The sequence below is a fragment of the Hippocampus zosterae genome, chromosome 7, assembly GCF_025434085.1.
Source record: "Hippocampus zosterae strain Florida chromosome 7, ASM2543408v3, whole genome shotgun sequence".
Lineage (NCBI taxonomy): Eukaryota > Metazoa > Chordata > Actinopteri > Syngnathiformes > Syngnathidae > Hippocampus > Hippocampus zosterae.
Window position 1 is genome coordinate 8163850 of NC_067457.1, and position 24334 is coordinate 8188183.

General features: G+C 42.0%; 1 protein-coding gene across 2 annotated transcripts in view; it reads left to right on the forward strand.

Annotated features, from left to right (window-relative positions):
- The first annotated feature begins 2463 nt into the window (after positions 1 to 2463).
- Positions 2464 to 24334, forward strand: part of myocd (myocardin) — a 91009-nt gene continuing 69138 nt past the window's right edge. For both annotated transcript variants that reach the window (XM_052072344.1, XM_052072349.1), the window contains exon 1: positions 2464 to 2686. The gene's annotated coding sequence lies outside the window, so the exon portion shown is untranslated. The remainder of the gene's footprint in view (positions 2687 to 24334) is intronic.

Sequence of the window (24334 nt, forward strand, 5' to 3'; positions counted from 1 at the left end):
ATGTCAAGAATAATAAAGAATCATGTCAAATCCGGGTGTCAAAACTCCAAACCATTGCCTTCAAGGGTCGCCGCAAATTTGACCTCTTCCGAAATAGTACCATAACAAAACATAACAATAACATAGCAAAGGTGGATCACTTGCCAGCGCGTAAACCAAAACGTTGCGTGACGTTAAAACCCCCGAGACACGCTTGCCCAGGATGCTTGACGTCGAAAGCAATTGTTGTTGCCTCGCTGACGTCACCGCGCAAAGCGTTGAGCCGCAACAGCTGTGTAAACGCAAACTTCCGAAAAAGGGGCAATCTCCCGCTTCATCGTGGTTCATCTGAAAAAGGGACACGTGAATCAATCCTGGCTCTATTATTTCGCGTCTTGATTCGCCAAATTGCAGAGAAGTCATCGTCAAAAAGGCTCAGGATTGTAGCACTGTTGTTCTACTCCCCCACACACGCGTCACTTTTCGTATATTTTTTTTTGGTACATTTCACGATATGCGCGGTGGAAAAAAAAAAGACTCAGCCAAGTTCTTGTAGCGGAAAAAAGGCATTTAAAGTCAAGCCAACCTCAACATGAGTTTGTGTGGAACACATGAGGCGAATGTCATGATAGCAACGGGGATTCATATTCGAGAGAATCTTGATGTCACCCTGATTCATAGCCCTCGCGTCTTCATACTGACTGCATGAAAAGAGTCGCGGTTGATTAATTATGTCATTCTTGACCCTCTTCGTAATCTCCGTGACACGTCAGTGGCTTAACCGTGAGCTGCGGGACGAATGGGATCAATTTGCTTCCAGTCGCTACATGCCCATTGTTGAGTGAGGACAAGGCGATACCGTAGAAGCTAACACAGACCAGAGTCTTCCATCAAGCGACAGACACCCCCCACCCCGCCCCCCTCCGATGAGTTCTTCAGAACAGAATTCGGTTTTGACTCGAAGTTACATAGTTTACACGACGGTGCATGTTCCGAACGGGATGGATGGAAAATGTTTCCTTCATCTTTCCAAGGTATTCCCTCCCTCTTTCGAAAGAAGGGGGGTTGAAAAACATAACAAAATTCTCTCCCTTTTTCCTATTCTCCATTGCAATAACCCCCCCCACCCCCCCCCTGCCGCCTTCCCCCACGGGAGAGCGCACACCAGTGGCTTCCAACAGAAACACCAAACAGAAATAGAGCTGCTATTTCAGTCTGAACCGACTGTTATTTTTAGAAGTGACTTGCCCGATGGTAAATGACTACATCATTAGGTCACTCCATACACTCCTTAACTCCTCCCCTTTCAACCGACGCGGCCAATGACTCACAGCAAAGTATGTGGTGACGTTAGCGCCGCACTGTCCACCTTCATGTTCAGATCCAAAATTTGATACCTGGCTCAATTACCTGATTCAACCCACCCCCCCAAAAAAGGGAGGGGGGGTTACAATAACGACCCCGGAGTCTGTTTCTTGTTTAAACAGATGCTTGGATATTAGAACAGGTACACACCGTGAGATTAGGATCAGGCCTCGGATTGATACCCTTTCATGTTTGCCCAAGCGAAAAAAAAAAAAAAACACGTGCTTCCAATTTCTTAACCGCTTCGACTACGTTAGCCAGCAATGTAAATCGAAAAGGTTGGTAAAATGTTTAAAACAAAATCAAATAGTCAAATACATTATGCTAAAACTAGGAAGAGAGACAAAAATTTAATTATGAGGTATAAGTCATTCAAATTTGAGTGTGAGTGGTTCTTCGTCTCTGTACGTGCCCCATGATTGATTGTTGGCCAGTCCAGGATGAACACCTGCAAGCGGAACATGTTGCTCGCCAACTGTTTATTTGTTCAACAATTTTATTTTATTTATTTTTCAGTTGAGGAAATAATGGAAATGAATCCATTTTGGGGTTATTGTTTCTGAAAGAAAGGAAATGTTTCCAACAAATAGGCAGAGTCTCGGACGGGAAGGATTGTCAGGATGAACTGAGCAACCGGGTTAAAGTCATTTTTGTCGTGGGCCACATTGTAGTTACGGTTTCCTTTGGAGGGTTGTTATGAATTTTGGGAAACCACGTAAATGTTTAATCACCTCCACATATTGCATTCACAGCGCACAACAAATTGATGGATAACGCGTTTTAAAATTATAAGTCAACGATACTGACCATTATTGCGGATTACATATGACAATTTGAAAATTTGGTTCAGGCTTTAGCAAGCATCATGAAAATTGACATGCTTGAGTTGGTTTCGCGGGCCACAAAAAATGATGTGGCGGGCCAGATCTGGCCACGGGCCTTCACTTTGACACCTGTGCTTTAGATGTTCACTGAGCAAAAGTGTAAATTGTGACACCACTGGGTCAACCTCTCAAATTTGGTGCCCTGAGTCACATTTTTTTCCCACTGAGTGTCATTTTTATGGCACTGTCATTCTCCACAGACAATGAAGGCAGAAAAAGAAGGAAGTCACTGTCAGATCTGCATAGCGCATTGAATTAGCGTAGTAAGAGGTTGGAGGAGCTTGCAGAGGACCACACTTGTCTTCTCTGGAGAATGACCACGCTGGAAAAAGTGGACGTAAATATTCTCAACATCTGCGAAGGGAGTTTCGACGGAGACGACAGTCAGTGTGGCAAATTGAAATAAGTCAATCCAATTGTTGTTTATGGAAAGCAGCTGGCCCGAGCAGCGCATGCCGGTAAGTGGAAATATGAGAGCGTCGCCGAGTGCCGTGTTTGTCTCTGCTACACGGTGTCTTTCGTTTGTACACACGGACACATCTGATGCCATTTGTTGTGCTCGGTGGTAACATCATCCATCTGGAAGGGGCTGCGCATGCAACCCCCCCCCCCCCCCTCCCCACTTTCTGTCTTGGTTGACTCCACAAGGCTGCTCTCATAGCAACAAGATAACTTAGCCACTATGGGTTTACTGAAAAATAAGGTCAGTGTTTGCTTTCAGTCATGTACAAACCCTCTTATCCGTGTATTTATTTACATGCACTGAATCAATTCATATGTAATACAGCCAGCAGTCATGTTCTGGATAAGCTTTCATTTCAAAACATTTGGATTTAATTATCATGGGGATATGATATCCAAACAATCTGGTTTCTTCCATTAATAACATGATTGTGGCACGGCAGCATGAGCTAAGGCCGCAGCCCCTTTCATATATTTTCATAGATTTGGAAATTGTTTACTCGCCGTTACGGGCATGGAGCAAAACTCAATTTCAAGTAATGACACAGTTTATGTTTTAGGGTTTTAAGAGATCTTAGAGAGGAAGTGTCTGGCTCTACAGCCGACCCTATCCCCACTTAAAAAACAAACATGACTCTGGTGACTCGCGAATTGAGCTTCAGGGCCGTGCTGTCAGCACAAGGAAGGGAAACTGCTCGAAGGTTTTGCATAACTGATAACTGCAAACTGAGGAAACCGAATGCCACAGCGCCGTGTGCCGCCCAACAGATAAAACACTAGAGAGTTTGACATCTTATTATGAGGAGTGGGCCGAGATGCAAAAGGTTGAGCGACAGACGGTTGACTGATACGGAGAGTTGTTGAAAGGGTTGAAAACAATATAGGGAACATTTATTGTAACATTTTGAATTTAGTATTCGTAAATTCTGCGGCGGCCCGGTAGTCCAGTGGTTAGCACGTCGACTTCACAGTGCAGAGGTACCGGGTTCGATTCCGGCTCCGACCTCCCTGTGTGGAGTTTGCATGTTCTCCCCGGGCCTGCGTGGGTTTTCTCCGGGTGCTCCGGTTTCCTCCCACATTCCAAAAACATGCGTGGCAGGCTGATTGAACACACTAAATTGTCCCTAGGTGTGAGTGTGAGTGCGAATGGTTGTTCGTTTCTGTGTGCCCTGCGATTGGCTGGCAACCGATTCAGGGTTTCCCCGCCTACTGCCCGAAGACAGCTGGGATAGGCTCCAGCACCCCCCGCGACCCTAGTGAGGATCAAGCGGCTCGGAAGATGAATGAATGAAGGATATTCGTAAATTCTTCGCCAACAGGGCTGACAAGTGGGGTGGCAAGGAATTTGGTAAAGGTGGCAGCTTGCCACCCTCGAAAACTGCCAATGACAGGTATAATGTATAAAGTAGTGTCTGAGTAAACAACAACAAAGTCTTCGGGGCATTTTGTGTTCCAATATTACTCTCTGTGGAATTTGTATGTTAAATCCGAAGACCGGTATTTCCATGTCTGTTAAATCAAGGTTTAATTGTCCTTATTTAAATGTTCTTATTTTTAAGCCGATATGTATACAATTGTGTATAGTATTATGAAGCTGTCAACAGTTTTGCATGGTCGATATTTTGTGACGAAAATGACTGAACACTTGGTCGTTCCAACCAGACAATTTACAAGGCAACACACAAAAGCTGACATTTGACTGGACAAAAAAAAAAAAAAAAAAAATCATTTAACGTATTTTCCACACCATAAGGCGCACCTAAAAGCATGTAATTTTCTCATAATCCGACAGTGCCTTATATATGGATTAATATTCTGATTTCTTGCATGTAGTACTTTAAATGTTCTGTAAAGCGCTTTGTTATAGCTGCAACGGTAGTGAAAAGCTCGATATCAATAAAGTTGTATTGTATTGTATTCCCTTCAGCGCAGCTCCATCTAGTGGATGCATAACACAACCGCAGCCAGCATTGTAGCTTCTATTCAATGCGCCTTATAATGGGGCACACCCTCTATATAGTAAAACCGTTTTAAAACAGTCCGTTCATTGAAGGTGGGTCTTACACTCCGGAGCGCCTTATAGTGCGGGAAATACGGAAGTCTTTGAAGGTGAAACTTTCTCTTTCAGATCTTAAGACAAATAGTGGAGGATTTTTGGGTTGGCCAACAGCCGTCGATCTCACAGAATAGATCCAGCTTTGCAAACCGGAGTAAAGTGACCATTTTTCAGTTACTTGAGGATCATTCATTAATATGATGTCTTCATAAATCAGCCATAGAGCACAAACTGGAAGAAAATATCTTTGCCTCTAAAATGGAATTATCTTTATTCACTTAAGTGTATTTTGAAGATCAATTGTTATTTTTTGGGTTTGTTGTAGATTCAAATTTAAAGAAAAGTTCAACATTACATGAACAAATATATTCGTAGCAATCACACCTTTTTTTCTGACAACCTGACTCTGCCCACCTTCACATTTTTGACTAATTTTGCGGCCGATGTTAAGTGTCATTTTTCGTTGTTTTGTGTGTATGTGTGTGTGTGCTTTGTCATTTCACGGCCGCTGAAAAAAAATGAAAGGTGGGGCTCAAGTGGACCCCGGGCCGTAGTTTGGACACCACTAGTCCATCAATGACATTGATAGTTGCAGGTCCATCCTTAGACCTGCTGCCATGTCGTAGGCAGAGAACCTCTGTTTTGAGGTGGTTGTTGTTTAACTCCCTGTCGTACTGCTCTGCTGTTGCGAAGACCCTGAACACAAATGCAGCACACAGACATCTTTGTTCAGAAACGGGCAGATCACAAAAGATTTGCCAGTAGACCAAAGCGCAAAACTAAGCGTGCTTATTTTGCGCTTTGGTTTTCTGTTCGGCTGGAGGTGAATCTTTTGCCAAAAGAAACGTTGGTCTCGCTGAATTTTGCGGGGAACCTGCTTTATTACATGACAGTTCAAGCAACTTAATACTGCAGCACACATGTTCCCAGTTTACTGTTCAATGTGCATTCATCGTCAGCTGATGAATTATTACTTGAACACATCCCGCCACATGTGTCCAATTAGAGTCCAAGTTAACCGTACTGGCACACAAATTGTACATTATTCCTGATGCCGAAATGCAGCAGACTGGTTTTCCTGTGATGTCTAATTACATGGCAAGACATGAGTAATTGTAATAATAACTTATGTGTTTCTGTTATGAAGAAATCCTACCAGATGTAAAACATCTGGTTTGGTACAGTTTTTTTTTTCTTATTTTGTAGCATTCGTGCATCCACGGATCCTACGTTTCTCTTCGACCCATCGTTGCTGTTTGCTTGCGGGTCTTTGGGATTAGATCGCGACCACACAGAGGATGCTTTTCACTTTCCGAAATAAAAGGGGGGAGGCAGAAATAAGATAAGATAAGATAAGATAAGATAAGATAAGAAAAACCTTTATTAGTCTCACAATGGAGAAATTCCCAATTCACAGCAGCAAAGTTATGAAAGTAAGAAGTAGAACAACAAAATAAAGGAGCTGCTGGAAAGGCAGCCACTCTTGCGGCGCCATTTTGAAGTCAAAATAACAAAAATAACACAAGACAACACATAGGACACAGACAGTCGTTCAATCTTCACCAATTTTCTGCATACACTTTGTTGTCTGAAGCAGTTCTAGATGAAAGAGGAGAGGATCAAAGTGTCCTTTCTCCAGTGGATCAGAGACGTCATGCTGAAAATGTGCACACGTCTGCTACAAGCTAAGTTTTGAAAGCAAACACAAAGCTGTAGCATCCATTGACGAAAAGAGATTAGTTCACTTCTCCTGTCCCACGTAATCCGCTTCAAACTCCAAGCCACGACTCCCAGCTCCAAATCCGCATCCGCTCCTTTCTTCTCATCGTCGGCTCCTCAAGACCGACATCCATCCAGCCGCAGACCGTTCAACAGCACCGATCTCTCCGCTGAACAAAGCGGGGCTGTGAAAAATGCTACCCATTACAGGCGCAAGACACCGGGACTGTCCAGCAACAACAGTCAAATGGCGCCGACATTCCTCCAGTCAAAAACAGTGCTGGTATACCCATGCTGCCGAGAAGGCGCAACCACCAAGCACAGAGTCCTCCTTGATGCTGAAAAATCCAAAAAATGCTGAAAAAGGTCCACATCAAGTCCACACGACGTAACAACAAACACAAAGTGACAAAAGAAACACAAAAACAAAAAAAAAAGCAAGGCTCATGAGAGCACTTGCTGACGGCTGCCTACTCGGGCGCCATCTTGACTTTTTGAAATTGGAGCTGACAAAACATCTCATGGGGGAACGTAGAATTAAGATTATAATTACCATATTTTCCGTATTATATATGCTTTTGGAATAAAAGGCGCACTTTCAATGAATGGCCTATTTTAAAACTGTTTTCATATATAGAGCACTCTGCATTATAATGCGCATAAAACGGAATCTACAATAGTGGCTGCGGTTGCGTTATACATCCACTAGATGGAGCTATGCTTAAGGGAATACAATATAATACAATCCAGCTTTATTGATAGAGAGCTTTCACAACCGCTGCAGCTGTCACAAAGCACTTTACAGTACTTTTAAAATACTACGTCCAAGAAATCAGAATATTGATCCATATGTAAGGGGAATCGGGATAATTGACCCATTACATTTGGACTGAACTCCGTGTTTGTCGTTTTGTTTGTTTTTATTTCGTCTTTTTCTGCATCAACCTTATATGGACACAGTCTAGCGTGACAGGTTACGATTTAAAAAAAAAATTGATTACATTTTAACACACCTTCAAAAAGGCCAACATAGCTGGCAGATTAAGTAATGCCCCTTTTGCACACGCTAATGACTTTATTCTACATTGTTGCACAAACGGGTTTTAAGCATATCATATCTGAATCTGTCAAAGACCTTTGTGAGTTTTTGACAAGGCTTAGAGGGATTGAGTTCATGAGATGGAATCCTTGCCCAGTTGCTTCATATTCTTTCAACCGTCATCTGAATGCAGTGTTGACCGCACACACTATCTACATATATATATGTGTGTGTGTGTGTGTGTGTCATGAAAAGATCAATTGACATCGATTTTTTATGCCATGAATTTGCTGGCTAATGATGACCTTCCTTCATTTGCTTTCAAAATTATCTCCTCGACTCTTTTGTTTACTCTGCCTGATTAGACTTTGACTGTGCGGTAATGCGACCTGCGCCGGAGAATGTAATGACCTCACAAAGCGTGCAGATGTGTCCAGTCTTTCTTCTTCATTAGTATTAATGTAATAATTACACACACACACAAAAAAAAAATCCAGATTGAGAGTTTACATACCAGGACCTTGAAGTGCTTACAAATATTTGTTGGAAGAAGTGTTTGGCCACTGTAGTGAAATATATACGTGCAGATTCAGCTAGTCGCATACTGTACATATTCATGATCCGTCCACCCCCCCCCCCCCCCCCACACACACACAAACACAAACAGCTTGCATTCCCAACCAGCGACTTGTTCCAAGTAAACAATAATGTCTACACTTGTCCGACAAATCAATAAGGGTGTGGTGCTGTTGGTTTGTAGACACAGTGGCTTGGTTTAAACATCTATTGACTTTGTGTGAAGACACCTGTCATTTTTGAAAAGTGAAAAGTTATTTTTTTTGAGGGGGCGCGGGGGAGCAAATGGTTGGTTGCTGAGGTTACACCCGTGCCCACAGCCAAGCAGCTTCCCTCTCCTAATGAATATTATTGTCTATTGTTTAAAATGACCCACACCAGGAAGGAATCATCCCAATAGAATACCGAAGATCAGTAATTTAGTAGAACACAGCTTCACAGTGAAACGTCTAACTGTGACAAATATAGACATTATTCATATTATGCTAGCTCGCCAGTTGACCTCTAAAGATGACGGCACGCGTGGCTCCGAGGAGATTTGTGGCACAATTGGTGTTTTTACCATTTTTTTCCCCCCTCCTCTCCAGACAGCAAAGTGCAGTATGAGTCTGTTGACTTTCTATGCTTTCATTTGTGTGTATATATATATATATTCTTTTTTCTTTTCTTTTCTTTTTTTTTTTTAACACATAAGCGCCCATCATTCATCGCCGGACGGACTATTTCAAGGATTGCGAGGAATGAACCATGTAAAACATCATACTGTCGTCTCTTGACTGTTTTGTATAAGTTCGAGGTGTCATTGGTTCGATGAAAGCCATGGAAGAGTCGTCTGGAAAGTATGTCTGGGAAATGGGAATTGTATTAATTTCACGTCTGAAAGGTATGATTTTAAATGTTGCGCTGTGGGATGTGGACCTTTAACAACATTCTGGACCAGTGTTTCGTGTGACTCGGTGGTGTTGCAGAAGTGGGATTTTAAAGATATTTACCAGACCAGTCATCTGGAAAATTGACAATAATTTAAATATGAATTGCTCGTTATTTGCTGAATTTTTTGTTTGTTTTTTGAATATTGATCAGGACAGAAAAAAACAAGCATACGTTCCACACATACACATTTTCCCCAAGATTTTCACCAGCTGAGGCAACCACACTCCCTTCCCTTTCCATCGTTTGCATTGAATAAAGTATTCTGAAATTGAAAAAAAAATAAATAAAAGGAGACACGCTTTCTGTTTCAAACATCAGCCATTAAGACAGCAAGCTCGAGGAACCCAAATTGATAATGCTCCCTGGTAGTTGCTGTGAATCAGTAAAATTCCAAATGACAACATTCCCTGAATCGAAAAGTTTTGTCTCCACTGAAGAAAAAAAAAAAATAATGTATTGAATTTACTCAGTTTTATGTCAAGTGGTGGCACAAAATAAAATGATCAGGATCCAAATATTTATTTTAAGTGGAGTAAGCATTTAGTTTACATCCAGATACATTTTTTAAAGTAAATGCCCAGCTACTTGCCGAGACGCCATTTTTTTTTTCCAGTGTAGCACGAACGCTCGATACTTCCTTGACACATGCGGCACTTCAAATAAGTATTTTTGCCAAAATGAACACTTTCCCTCTTTGACTGCCACCCTCTGACTCATTGGATTTAGTTGATGCTGAACGCTGCGCCAGCCCTCGGTGAGCTGACCTCTCTGGATTAAAAGGCTGTTTTGGCAACATATGAGCTCATGGGTAATTGGCTGTGGTGATATTTCCTGCTGAATGCTACCAAGTTCTTTTGTGGTCACCTCCGTGGTTGGCCGGTCGGGGGTAAAGCTAAGGCTGGTAATTGAGCAGCACTTTTGTCTCACGGGCTGTGAACCATGGTGGGGGGACTTATATACAGTATTATGACCTTTCCCCTTCGATGACTCGGTGAATCAATCGACAAAAGATGTCGTCTTACAGTAGAAGGCCTTGAGTGAGGCTTTACATTCAGCTGCGGATTGCATTTGTTTGAGTTCTCTGTGGCGACACCGACGGTCAAAAATCGGCCTTGATCATCTCGTAACGCTCCAAAAAAGGACACGTGGTATATTTAAAAACTGTTTTAGATAGGTTTGTCCAAAATATCATTAAGCGCATGAACTTGCTTGCATTAAACTGGTTCAGGTAGAACATGTGCAGCCTGGCCATGGAACTCGATTCCATGAAGGTCTCAACACACTATCTTGATCTAATGTGACATAAATAAACTCATGAAGTAGCCGGTTTCATCCCCGCTCCAAAATTCTGTTGCATTGCTGCGACCCGAGTTGACGTATATTTCCGGTTTGTTCTGTTCCGCAAGACATCACAAGTACAAACACTTCCTGGATATGAAAGACCGAGATTCCTTGCAAACAGAGTATGTGCAAACCACAAAACAATGTTCCATTCAATGGAGGTATTCCAATACGCGTTTATAAGATCAAATATTCGGGTAAGAAAACCAGCAACCCAGCGGTCTTATTCAGGTTTTTGCGGGTGTTTACTTGGCCTTTCAAAACCCAAATATTGCTAATATTCATCCATCCATCCATTTTCTAATCCAGTTATCCTCACAAGGGTTGTGGGGGATCCTGTAGCCGTGCATGTTTTTGGAATGTGGGCGGAAACCGGAGTACCCAGAGAAAACCCACATTGGCACGGGGAGAACATGCAAACGCAGACACATGAAGGCTGGAGGTGGAATCGAACCCTGCGCCTCTGCACTGTTCGGGGCTGACGCGTTAACCAGTTGACCACGCGTTTATAAGATCAAATATTCGGATGAGAAAAGCAGCAACCCAGCGGTCTTATTCAGGTTTTTGTGGGTGTTTACTTGGCCTTTCAAAACCCAAATATTGCTAATATTCATCCATCCATTTTCTAATCCAGTTATCCTCACAAGGGTTGTGGGGGCTCATGGAGCCGTGCATGTTTTTGGAATGCGGGAGGAAACCGGAGTACCCAGAGAAAACCCACATTGGCACGGGGAGAACATGCAAATGCAGACACAGGAAGGCCGGAGGTGGAATCGAACCCTGCGCCTCTGCACTGTTCGGGGCTGACGCGTTAACCAGTTGACCACCGGGTCGCCGGTGTTATTCAGATTGCATAATTTTAAGATAAGCTACGAAAAGTAATGAATTACAATATACCACCATTCAATTGGTCAGAGGGATATTCGTTCCGGCAAATTGTTGTAAAAAGTATTACGGCCCAGTGGTCGACTGGTTAGCTAGTCTAACGTGCGGCCTGCTAATATTTAGCTTTTGGAAATGTTATTGACTGCATGTAAACAAATTCTCTGACTGTTGGCTGTGGAATACTTCAAAAGTTCACGGCATGTCTTCTAACACAGGTGCACATTGACCCATTCGTTAAAAACGTTTTTACAAAGTTGCTCCAATTTATACAGCCGTGGTCATGCCAGTTTTTCATTTCAGTTATCTGGGAGGGTCATAGTTTTGGCTATACATTCAAATATACAAATTTCATCGTAGCCAGTGGCCAAGACAAAATATGAAATTGTAGCATCCATAGCGCTGAGCAGCAGGAATTCCACATGCTTAAGTAGCAGAATAAGATTGAAGGCTTGTGATGTTTTGGAGCGGTACACGAAGTGCCGGTATTGAAACGTAGTCCCACAAGGTCTTGGGTTCATCGGCTTTGAAATCCGTTGGTGTAGCAATCTATCCATTAAGCAGTGTGCATACATAGTTCAAAATAACAGGGTTGAAATAGAGCAAAGTCAAAGTGTCGAGAAAGGGCAGTGGTCTGGATGAATGGAGCTGGATCAGGCTGTGAATTCATTCACTGAGTTACAACCTCGCCGTTTGTTTCAAGAAACAGATGTTGCGCTGAATCGATCAATCTAGTCGAAAAGGATGAGCTGGATTTAAAAAACAATTCCACAACTCACTGAGAGTAGTGAAACATATTCTTTCTTCTGTGTTTGAAATATTCAAAACTTGTAAGGAGGAGATGGACAGAAAAAAATTGGAGGATGTTGCTCTTGGCAATTTGGGCCGATGAAATGGTTGATGTTGTCATAGCTGAGAGAACTCGCATGACATCATTTCAGCATAATTTCAGTGGAGAGGCTTTACGGTCCTCTTATCACGTGGGAAAGAATGATGTTTTCGGCAAGCATCAAGCCCGACAAGCTCGCATTGCTTCATTTGTGATTTGAAAAGTTCTTAATAACTCATTAGAAAACAAATTGCTTTGTTTTCCTAAAAGGTGAAAATCCATCTCTGATGATTAAAGTATTTCATTCGTTTTGCTTGTATAAGAAAAATATATGCTGGAAGTGAATATAGCTTTATTTCTTTTTACTCTTCCTTCCTTTAACATCCTGTCTGGCTTCTTTGGACACTAAAAACCGAAGGTAGAGAGGGAAGTGGAGGCTTGGCCTTGTGTCCTCTAAGTCCTGTCCCCACAAGGTAAATGTGTAATGTATTTAAAAATATATATACAGTATTCATATATCATTAAAAAAATATTTCTGGTCAACTGGTGAGTGGCTCGGCCTCACAGTGCAGAGGTGTAGGGTTTGATTCTGGCTGTGGCCTTCCTGTGTGGAGTTGTGTTCTCCCCGTGCAGGTGTGGGTTTTCTCCGGATACTCCGGTTTCCTCCCACATTCCAAAAATATGCATGACAGGCTGATTGAACACTGCAAATTGTCCTGAGGTGCGAGTGTGAGCGTGTATGGTTGTTCGTCGATGTGTGCCCTGCGATTGGGAGGCGACCAGTTCAGGGTGTGCCCCGCCTACTGCCGGATGACAGCTGGGATAGGCTCCAGCAGCCACATGCGACCCTTGTGAGGATAAAAGCGGATCGGAAAATGGATGGATAATAAAATATATTTAATATTATATAATTTAAAAAGAAAATGGAACAGACAACGGAATTGTTTCCACCCTATAAAATCTCTCCAGCCTTTCAACGTGATACATATCAATCTGCATGAGCTTCTCTGTTTACCTTGAACCCTCGACGCAATTTTGCAGACCCTCTGTGCGCGCTCGCTGCTGATGCTGTGTCTAGTGTCTGCGTGAGACTGAGTTTGTACTTGTGACATTTATTACAAAGCTGTCATAGAAGTAGCTAATGGTGTCTTTTTACTGTCATGCTTCTGGAGTGTGGGCGTATTTCCAAATCGCCTGCAAAGTGAGACTCGTGTCACTTAAACATCCCTCTGTTTTTTTGTTTTTTTTTGGTTGCTTTTGGTCGTCGCGTTGGCTCCTGGAAGCTTAAGTCGCGAGTAAAGTTAGGAAAACATGCAGTACGACATCCCCTGCAAAAGTCATCTAACATCCCAAGTCTTATCTTATAAAGATTTGTAGGCTGTTCACTGATGGGATCTCATGCCAGCATTATTTCGCGACCCCGGAAAGGTTAATACCTTTTACTGGCAACTGACTTCCTTCGGATCAAAGTTGAACACAGAGGTCAGTTGCTCAAGTTACACAACATGCTATGCTTTCTATAATCCTCGTGCTGGGCATCATAAATTCACACGTGAGTGTCAATGAGTAGGCTATACTAAGCTGCGGTTTGGACAGACATGAGCAGAGCCATTTGGGAACCCAGTTCAAATTCAGCGCAAGATAGAGTGTGTACTCACAAAGTGGCGTTTGCGGACACACGCACACTCTTATTTTGTAAAGAAAATATTTTACATGTATGCTAATGTTCGCTAGTTACTTGTTTTCTCATACAACAACATACAGCAACAAAATTTTGACTTCTGAACAGTGGATAGCACAATGCAGTAAAGACTCTTCGGTCCTCTTTCATGGCCCCCTTAGATACATGAACCACAACTAACCTCCTGACCTTTAGTGTGCACCCTACAATCCTCCCAAACTCCCCGGATGCCATTAAAGAAGGAGGCCTTTTCATCTGTGACCTTTTGTTTTGACTCAAAGGCTGTTTTAAGAACAGAAGTTGAAAAAGAGGAGTGTATCTTTGTCATGAAATTGTCCTTTTTTTTTTAAACACAAATTTGTTTGATTTTATGCATCTAAGGTCACATCAAGATTTTGATGCATGAGCGGAACAAAGGCTTGCCCACCCACGGAGGCCGTTTTTTGTGGGTAAGAGGTGCATGCACGTTGTCTTGTTTCTGGATCTCTGAGCTGTCCCTCATGTAAACAATCTCGATGTGACAGGAGGAGGCATCAAACCGTATTACTCTTCTTGACAAAGCCATTCAACCACGCAAGAATGCAGATAGCATGTGCTCGCTTTGCTTTATCACGCCAGAATAACAGCGCAGTTAAAGGGAGGATTATAAAAAATAAAAATAAAAAAACGACAGTGGAAAAAGGGTTATGTGGCCAAGTCAGGTCCCTAAAATAGAGTGTAGTCTGAGAATGAATTAAGGTAAGCACATTGCTGTTTGGTGACTTCTTTCAACTGAATCTGCTTCATCTACCACTCCAACAACCCGAATTACTGAAACCTGAATCCTCACTTTTCTTCTTCTCTAGTGGATATTTTCTTGGCCTTTCAGAGATACTCCAGCGATGTAAGTTGTGAAGAATTAATGTTTTCTTTTAATAAATGGTCTTTTGCGGTGTGTTTCATGTCAATGTTTTTGTTGAAGAATGCTACGTTAGCATGTGCGTGTGGCTAGCATGCCCTTTTTTTTGTTGTTTGTGAGTCTTATTGGCTATTCACTCTCACACTTTAAATGCGATGAGCTTATTCCTCTGCCCGCTCATCGTGTTTAAGACAAGTCAAGAAGTCATTTAAAGCTACACGTGTCAGAGCTGAAGATAAGCCTGGCAGTCATGCAGACACGCACTCGCAAGGAGTAACGTCCAGTCTATAGCATGCTGAAGATAAATGAGAATTTGGATTTTAGTGATGTGTAGAAGGGGAATTCGGGGATGGCTGTTTTAAGTCTTCTGCTAGGAAATCTGCAGACAGTTCTGCATGGTTCCCATGATAGGGTCGGACCAGTGTGTTGTGGGCGGCTTCTGCCAACCCCCTTTATTTTATTTTTGACCAGACACTCATGGGAAAGCTATTTCAAGACCTTTCTCCGACGTTGTACTTTCAAATAATGAAATTGGTTTCTTAACAGGTGTGACGCCATCAGGTTTGGATTAAATTTTTAATTCAATGTTTTCACTCTCCGCTGAAAACAAATGTTCCCCTCATTTTCAGAAGCACGAGTGAGATATAGAAATCTTGGTGAGAAGGGCAACGCGAGTGACACTGACAGCCCCTTTTTTGCGTTTCCCACACATTCTGACATGAGGGGAACTATAGCCACACCACCACATTCACAAGGGCCACTATTTCAACTGAAAAATGTCCCCTCTTATGAATCATTGTAAAGCACAGAGCGGTTGCTCTCAGTGCTGCAAGCAGCATATGGTTCTGCCGGCGTCGAATATCTAAGTAACTGAACCAATAAGCTGGGAGGCTGACTATTTGACCTTTGTTCTCATTTATGTATTGATACACTGTATCATTCTATGTATATCTATCCATCCAATTCTCGACTGCTTTTTAGATTCGGAGCAAGGCTGGAGCCCATTGGCATCGTTAGACCTCCTACCGTCCCCAGTCACTAAAGTAGTTGGCGGCGTTAGGCAGTGGTGATGTCGTCATGACCAAATACTAGCATTTCAGTCGCGAAGCTAGCTTTATCACAACACGCTAGCATCCACAGAAGCTACAATTCCCATGACAGTTCTACAACTTAAGTGCATATCATCTGTTTAACTTTATAATATGTAGATATTCTACCACATATTCACGATGGATACAATGACAGAGAAGGTTGTATACATCTTGTATAGCCCCATGGCCATAAAATTGGTGAAAACTCAGAAGAAGCGTTAATGGAACACTCTAAATTTTACCTAGGCGTGAGTGTTAGCGCGGATGGTTGTTCGTCTTTGTGTGTCCTGCGATAGGCTGGCAACCGGTTCAGGGTGTAACCCGCCTACTGCCCGAAGACAGCTGGGATAGACTCCAGTATCCCCTGCGACCCTTCTGAGGATGACCAGATCAGAAAATGGATGGATGAAAGTCTTATGACAAAATTGTTTTTCACCTTTGCTTGTGTGGTGAAATCTCGAAAGCAAAATGGAGTAAAAGAAGTCATGCAACACAACACAATGATAAGGTGAGAGGAGTTTGTACATGCTACAGATGTATCATGAGCAGTTTAGCTGCCGCTAAGTAGCCGTGCCGCTACCGGACCAAAGAAGCAATCAATCAAGTTATTTTTTGATTATGAAACCTAGTGACACAAGTGCTGGAACCTATCTTGTTTCTGATTTGAGGAATAAAAAGTAAATTCAACATTAAACTCATTCCCCATCTCTTGATTATTTTCCTGCGTAATTTGTTGAGAATAAATAATAAAAGAACAACGGAAACCAAAATCAACAATCCACTTGAGGACTCAGAATCATAAAAAACTATTTCAAATCAGAAATAAAAATGAATAAAGACACACATGATAGTGACTGATACAACTTGTGAATGTTATTGAAACTATTGGCCTCGATGCACCGCATTTCACTCCCAATGTCCCTGCATGGTGCTGATGGCTCCTGGGCAAATTCCTTCGAGCTCTGATACCATTTTCCTTTTAAATACCAAACTGGTTCATTGCAAGCTGTCTGTCTTGGATATTGGCAGTTTTTGTTACTATGACTTCATGCGACTAATGGCAAACGCCTTAGCAACATTAAAGTGGCATTTTGGGCATGCTTGAGCTGCAGTCCTGCCAAGGAGACACGGCATTTTGGCAAAATCTTCACCCCTTAGTCCTTTATTCCCCCAGGACTTCTCGAGAACATGAACACATCTTGTTTCCCATCTGCAAGTCGACAAACAAAGAATTTTGAAGAGTGTTGCCAAAAAGGCCCGTCGCGTAACGTCATCCGTACAAACAAGCACAACTAGTCCAGCTGTAAGACCATCAACAAGACTGTGACCAGTGTCCCACAATTTATAGGGGCTTTCCCTGTGGTCTGGAAAGCTATTTCTATCCATTGTACTACACACCCCCATGCCAGCAACCCCCGGGGAGTCCCACTTCTTGCCATCAACCGCTAAGCTTTCAGAAAAAAAAAAACCAAAAAAAAAAACAACTGTCTGTCACCGAATCACAAACATCATAATTGGAATCGCCCGAATCTTGAAGGGCCATGTAAACAGACAGTGTGAAAGTTCAAATGGAGCCATTGCGCATCATGTTGGATTGAAAAGGCTCATGCCGGCGGATGTGATTTGCGAGTCCCAAGCCTCTTGCCCTTTCTGACACCATTAAATGTCTTCTTGCAGAAAGCGTGGATTTCCCATACAATCAACTGACTTTGTTCGCAACTCCGATAAAAGAACAGCCGTGCCTTTTATCAAGTATTGTCTCAGCTTTTTGTGCATATTTCTGATCTTGACTCACTTGACTCCAGTAAGCGCGTAATCTGTAGTTTGCTCACTGACTCGATTCAAGAAATGCTTTCCAATTGAGTGTAACGTTACGAGAATTCGATTGTTGCTTTAGCTGCTCCTATCGACACCAGGGCATCGCATCTAACAATTTGCTGCACGGATCTCCGTATTATGTCATTACCCTTTGCCAATCAGTGTCTAACCACGGGTCAGACCACAACTGCCGCTTCCAGTTGGCCTCTCGGAGCCTCACACATAAACATCCCATCATACGGACGTTAGAAGAAAAGGCAGAGACACAAGTAGAAAGTCAAAGCGTGAGTAGAAGAGGGTCAAATTGGAGTCCCAGACGAAGACATAAAACGATGCATGAGAAGATTCTTGTCAATATAGTTAAGTGGAGGTATTTTGAGTATGGGGAAATGACATTATTAGACCCCCCTTGTCTATCTTATACTCAAGAGGGTCTGGGGATGGGAGAGGAATATGGGATTTTAGATTTCCCAGGCTAGTATCCAGAGCAGGGAAACTTCCCTGCATTTCTTGGTGGTCCAGACCAAACAGAGTGCCTGGCACTGACCCACCTTAAACCCTGCATTTCTCCCACAGCCCCTTGGATCGAGAGATACGACACGGTTATGATGATCCAACATTAAAATGAAAAGATTTTGCCATATACTGTATGTCCGTAAGCCAAATTGTAATTGAACAGCTTGATGAGGACTCGCCAGATGTATCAGTAAAACAAGTCTGCACATCTCAACTCCTTGCGACCAGGGCAGCAAGTACCGTATTTTCTGCACTATAAGGCAATTAATGGTCTATTTTAAAACTGGTTTCATGTATAGGGCGCAGCACGTTATAAAGCGCATAGAATAGAAGCTACAATAGTGGCTGCAGTTGCGTTATGCATCCACTAGATGGAGCTAGGCTAATGGGAATGCAATCCAATACAACACATATTTATTTATATCAAGCTTTTGCAACCGCTGCAGGACATATATCAACCACATCCAAGGAATCGGAATATTGTTCCTTAAATAAGGTGCAAGGGGTGAAAAAGGTGCGCTGTCGGTTTTTGAGAATATTGAATGCTTTTGGCGGCACCACATCTTGCGGAAAATACGGTAATCAAGTATTTAATACTTATGCTGTAAATACAGATTTTGATCATAGTTTGAGTCAATAACATTTTATTTTGGATGGGAATCCTAAATAATGTTTGAATGTTACTTTTGACTCAATAATTAACAAATAATGCAAACCATAAAACAAGAAATGGTGATGTACCAAGTTGATTATTCATTTATATCCTCTTTCAATATGAGTATACGCGTGGGAAATATAATTTGGTTCGTAAAATGTTTAGCTACTTAGGATGACCAACGCCGGGTCTCGACTGACTGTATGCTTTCCTGCAGTTCATACTTATGTTTTTGAAAGTTCATTGTGGGTGAGAGGGATGAACTGTACCATCCGGAGGTCAAGAATGGCAGAATATGTAAAAGGTGCAAGAATGTGTCAATTAAAAAAAAAAACTCAAAGGATGGGTGGATTCTTGAGTTCAAAGCCAGTTATTGCATGGGAGAAAATACAAGATGTTCGGTGCGCGGAGAAGGATAACACTCGGTAAGAGAGAGAACTTGGTTGAAAGACGTTGAGAATCTTTCGGGGGCAAACGAGGGATTAAAGCAGAAGAGGCTCTGGAGCGTGTGCTCCGTAATTGAATTTCATGCCTGCTGCCTCCTTCTGAAGTAGTGTAGCAAAGCAATCATTTGAAAAGAAAGCCCTTTGCAAAAGTCAGAGTCGGACCATAGGAAATCTGGGATTACCCAGGCAGCGGTCTCTGCTTTACTTCGTCAAAACACGAATGTCACATTTTGCCAGAAGAACAGAGGGACAGCGAGCGCATATTATGGCCCTGTAACGACAACGACTTGTGTCGTTCTTTCATTGGTTAGTATTGCGAAAGCTTGCTTGATAGAGAGAGCGATGGACAGCTAGTTGGTTGGTTGATCTGGGCAGCTGAGTAAGAGACAGATGATTAAGTGAATGGCAAAAGTGAAAACAAATTGGTGGTGAAGTTGAAAAAAAGAACAGTGTCACCTACCTGTCGTTGAGTGAGAAGATTTTTTTTTTCTTTTCGGTGTGTCACTGGTTTTATTTTGGTACTTTCTACCTCATGTATTTTTCGTTACCATTAACTCATTCAGTACCGGCCAATTCTGGACCAAGTCTGAAAAGACGTTTAAAAACGTCTTTGGGAGTGAATGAGTTAGCTGGTCAATTCACAATCAATATTTATCTAATAACATGACAAAAGCATTAAAAAAAATCATAAAATACATCATACTCACCAGCTATGCTTGATCGTTATCTGAAACAATAAAAAGAATGTAAAAATTAGCACAATTATTGATTGACAAATCATAAAATTCAGCCTCCTTTCTTTGCCGTTTTGATTAGCCTCAAAGATAGTTGCACCGCGACTAGAAGCTGCTCTTGAAGTTCTGAATAAATAAAATAGTAAATCATTTTCCTGGTTGAAAGAGCTTCAGCGTTAGCCAAGCTTCCCTAACACAATGTCCGGTTTATTCCCACCCCATTTTCATCAGCGGGTTTCTGATGAAATCTGATGATATCCGCCACACAGATCAGCGGAGCACAGAATCTTTCTGCCTGCACCTAGATCAAATGCCCCCCTCCCCCCACAAATCGCATTACATCACCTGTGCCACAACTTAGACCTGGTTTCAGCAGGTCTAAAGTCTAGTCTACTTTCTGTCACCAAATTGTCAGGTGCACCAAGGAAGCAAAATGTGTCTTACTTATTGCTCCGCTTAATAGGAATCCCAACCCTGAACTGTTATACACAACATTGGCTTCCAATTGCTCCCATCAAAGCCAGATACGTTCAAGTTATAATGCTGTTTAAACACAGTGTCCCCAAAGGGGGCTTTGAAATGTATCGGAAAGTAAACATCTGCAGTGTTTATTTCTTTGGTGTTGTATCTAATGAACAAAATAATTAATTATCTCTTTACGCCATCAGAATCCAACATTAAATCTCTTTATGTTTCCTCATATTCAAACTGGTTTGGGATTGTTGGCAGAATTCTCAGGATCTCATAAAATGTCAAGGAGAGTTTTAAATGTCACAGGCACCGAATGTTTAAATGTTTTGTGCCAGGATTATGTCAACTCGGATTCCTTTTAAAGCTTAAAGCGGTGATGAACTTAATGACAAATTTAAAATATTTGTTCATGCTGTTAGCATTAGCATATTCTTGACGTTTACTCAAGTAGATGTCTTAATAAATAAAATGGCATTGCATTTTTACCCTTTCATGCACCCTGTAACTTGATAACATGATAAACTGTCCACTTTAGTAACCGCTGCCCCTGAAAGGGTTAAAACAATACAGTAAGTCATGGATTGTGTAGTGGTGCATTTATCCTGCTTCAATGAAGGCAAGCGCGGGTTCATTTGCCGCACATTGGAAAGTCTGAAAGTGAGAGTGCATGTTTAATATCTCCATGTGTCTGACTTCAGCTACATATCGATGAGATTAATGATGCTCAAATCCAGATACAAATGATGGTAACATTGTTAACTTGCAGCATTCTTTCTTGCCTTAAAATGAGAATTAATCACAAAAAAAAATTCCCAACCCTGTGCCGGATATATGCTTGTTTATGTGTTCATGTGAGTATTCAAGTGTACAGGTCAGGCTCATTCGCCAATTAGCAGCCAATTAGAGTTCAGGAGGGTTCAGACTGACGCCAGTGTTTATTCCTTCTGAGGGGAGTGCAGCGCTCAAATGACTACTCAGTGATCCTGTATATACATAGGGGGGGCTTTAAATGAGGGGCCTTTTGTATATTAGACTGATATAGGCTAATATATACCTACGACTTTAGCTAGCTAGCTAGCTCGCTAGCTAGCTATCATGCTGCAGCATAACCCTCTTGAGGTTCCGATAATGGATGTGTATGTACACTATTTGGTTTGGAATGTAGAGTACTTATAAATTAAATAGAATATAGTTCCGATCAATAAAACGCGCATATCTCTCTGTATACTAAATATCATCTCCATTTGTCATCATGTGTTATACTCAGATAAATCTCTCCTCATTTCAAAGCAAATTCATCCGATCTCCGCTGTCTTGTCCTCCCTGTCATTATCTCAGGAGATATAAATCTTCGAGTTTGTCTTCCTCCCCAACCAATCCCTGGCCAAAGTCCTGCCACCTCCATGGACAGATAACTTATTTTGGTGCCGCTTCCTAAGACCGTCGGATTCCACTTTAGTTGTCTTTGCTTATTTTGGAAATGTAACGCAAAACGCAAAGGGAACAAAAAGGAGATAAGAAGCTATACGTCACGAGGGGTTTGGTTTATTTTTCAAAGAGAGGAAAGCTCACTGAACACATGTGACAAGTCCTCATTTTTTATTTTTTATTTTTTTATGATTTGCTCTTTGAGATCTGATCTTTCCTTACACCCTACAACTTCATCACGCAGAAATCAGACGTTTTCTGTCATGGTTCTGCTTGAGCAGAAAGCATGGGATAAAAACATTATCACTCCTATCCAACTAATTTCCATCTATTTATCGTTTTCATTTATTTTATTATTATATTTATATTTATTATTTATTTAAAATGTATTATATTATTTAAAATTTCTGACTTTGTCAAAATCAATGTGCGGTTGGTGATATTATATTATTGTAATATTTGAGGGGATGCATTATCGCAATCACACGTGTCAAACCCAAGGCCCGGGGGACAGATGTGGCCCACCACATAATTTTAAGTGGCCCACAAAAGCAAATCAAATTTGACAACTTCCATGATGTTTGCTAAAATCTGAACCAAAATTTCAAATGTTCATATGTAATAAATCAGTGACATATTGGATGCATTTTCTTGTTACCAAACCCCTCGTTACAGTTACTTAAACAATACTTCTTTATATGGTTTCTGTAATAACGGCCCTCCAAGCGAAACGGTAATTATAATCTGGCCCGTGAGAGAAATGAGTTTGACACCCCTGATATTCTAAATGTTTCTGCTACAGTCTACATTCACAGTGAGCGTATGCAGATTAATCTAAGGCAGTGAGTTTGGAAAAATACTCTCCTTTCTGCTTTAAAGAAGGTGGGGTGTTTTTCAGATGATGAGACGCTATATACTCCAGAGACACAATATGTCAATTGCTTTTTTAAACGAGTGCAGTTTCTCCATAACTACATCAAAAACATTTTTTAAATTGGGACCTAAAAAAAAGAATCCACTTCAAATCCAATGACAGACTACAGACTTCGAGTCGCTGCAGAGTGTCACGTTTTAATGTTTGGTTGGAAGAATGTGCTGCCGTGTATCTCCTCTGCTATTTGTCTGCTACTAGTGATGATAAAAGTCCGAGCAAAAAGATATTTTCAGTTTGAACAGAGGTTGTCATGCTACTACCACTACATGCGGAAAAAGCCTATGGATGTCCGTAACTAAGCTGGACAGACCGACAACAATTTGATTGAAATGAGAAAAGAACATGTTGAATTTACTCGGCAATTGTGACAAATCGTTACGCAAGTACAAGTATCTGTCACAGACTAAAGGTAATGAGTTAAGAGCGTGGTAGATCACAGCCACGAAAGACAAAAGCTGCTGAGCCATGTTGTTTTTTAATAGCTTCATTGCGAAAATGAACAGAGGTCAAGTATTTTAGAGAAATGTGATCTTGGAATGAATGTTTGTGGGTGAATTGGATTTGCTTGGAGAGGAATTCTGCACTTTTATAAAAGCAGTGAGGTAATGGCTGGTTTGCTCTGTTGGAGTTGCCAGGTCTCAAATCAAAGTCGGGTCTTAACACGGAAAGAGCGAAGCAGGCAGCAAATGTGTTCTGCTGCCACTCATAATTACTGTCAAACCACTTCTGCCATTTCTTTGGCTCGCGTCAGTTTTCTCCACTAAATGCATCTGAGTCGAGTGGTACATCTGCACGGTCTGCTCAGAGCACTTGACACGTGTTTTGTGTCGCAAGCAAAATGGTTGCTGGTTGCACTAAAAAGTGGATATGTATTCTCATGACCGGTGTAAATCCGGCGCGGACTGAATCTGCATGGAGGCGGGTCAGATTGAGTGCCGGCGTGATGTTTTCAATGAATATATTTCTACAATGAATCAGAAGGCTGAATGCCAGCTGTTGACATATAAAATGTCAAAATATTAACCAAAACTATTCTAAGGCTGCAGGGTTCTATTCTGGCTCCGGCCTTCCTGTGTTGGAGTTTGCATGGGCCCTATGCAGGTTTTCTCCGGGTACTCCATTTCCCTCCCGTGGAACCCTCCATATTGTCCCTAGGTGTGAGCGCGAATCGTTTCTTGTCTATGTCCTGCGAATGGCTGGCAACCAGTTCAGCGTGTGTCCCCGCCGACTGTCCAAAGACAGCTGGGATAGGCTCCAGCACCCCCTGCGACCCTTGTGAAGATAAGCGGATTTGAAAATGGATGGATGGATGAAGTATTACCATCTTAAAAGTTCAGCATGACTAAATCATAGCGTTCCTGGAGACAAGCTAACAGGAAAACAGGGATAAGGAGCTAATAGAACCTCAAAATTTTTGATCGTATTTGTTATTTCAGAGGGCTGCCCGGTAGCCCAGTGGTTAGCACGTCGGCTTCACAGTGCAGAGGTACCGGGTTCGATTCCAGCTCCGGCCTCCCTGTGTGGAGTTTGCATGTTCTCCCCGGGCCTGCGTGGGTTTTCTCCGGGTACTCCGGTTTCCTCCCACATTCCAAAAACA